This window comes from Glossina fuscipes, unplaced genomic scaffold, assembly GCF_014805625.2.
Source record: "Glossina fuscipes isolate IAEA_lab_2018 unplaced genomic scaffold, Yale_Gfus_2 1, whole genome shotgun sequence".
Classification (NCBI taxonomy): Eukaryota; Metazoa; Arthropoda; class Insecta; order Diptera; family Glossinidae; genus Glossina; species Glossina fuscipes.
In genome coordinates, this window is record NW_023998415.1 from 8,519,786 (window position 1) to 8,520,386 (window position 601).

The 601-nt window shown below is 25.8% G+C and overlaps 1 protein-coding gene across 4 annotated transcripts in view; it reads left to right on the plus strand.

The window, feature by feature from the left end:
- Nucleotides 1–350: 350 nt before the first annotated feature.
- Nucleotides 351–601, plus strand: part of LOC119632556 (putative uncharacterized protein DDB_G0282129) — a 21,784-nt gene continuing 21,533 nt past the window's right edge. For 2 of the 4 annotated variants that reach the window (XM_038025512.1, XM_038025515.1), the window contains exon 1: nt 351–569. The gene's annotated coding sequence lies outside the window, so the exon portion shown is untranslated. The remainder of the gene's footprint in view (nt 570–601) is intronic. The other 2 variants (XM_038025513.1, XM_038025514.1) reach the window with 2 other exon arrangements.

Below are 601 nucleotides of genomic sequence, written 5' to 3' on the forward strand. Positions count from 1 at the left end.
GTTCTCAACAATATAGTAACAGTTTCGATTTTGATTTGAAATATTGCATTCATTATTGTGGCAATAGTAGCGACGATGATTACAAGGATTAGTCAGAGTCTGACTGAATTCGACGCAATAGATTGTTTATATTTGTAAGCAGGTTTGTTACTTAAGTCTTTTGTTTACATACTAAATTATTTCGAAAACTTATGCTTGTAAACTTGTAAGTATATCACATATATATATATATATATATATAAGTATATCTCGCGTATTCATTTGCGCTTTTCGTTTTTTTCTTTCTTCGTTTGTACAAAATGCAAAAACCATAAATTATTTTTTTTTTTTTTTATTTGTTTTAATTCCAGATATTTATTTAATTCAATTCAAGTCATTTTATGAAGCGGAAAATTAAATAAATCTCTTAATCTTAATAAATATAAGAGTATGCGTAAGCGTTATATGCATATTAAAGGAAGTCAACGAAGAACGTAACAAATGTCAATTAAGTAGGAAGATAACGAAAAAATTTTCTAACAAAAATTAATCGCAACATCGATAATTCATAGTTGGATCTTTATGATGATGTAGATATTGCACACAATATCAATATAATATA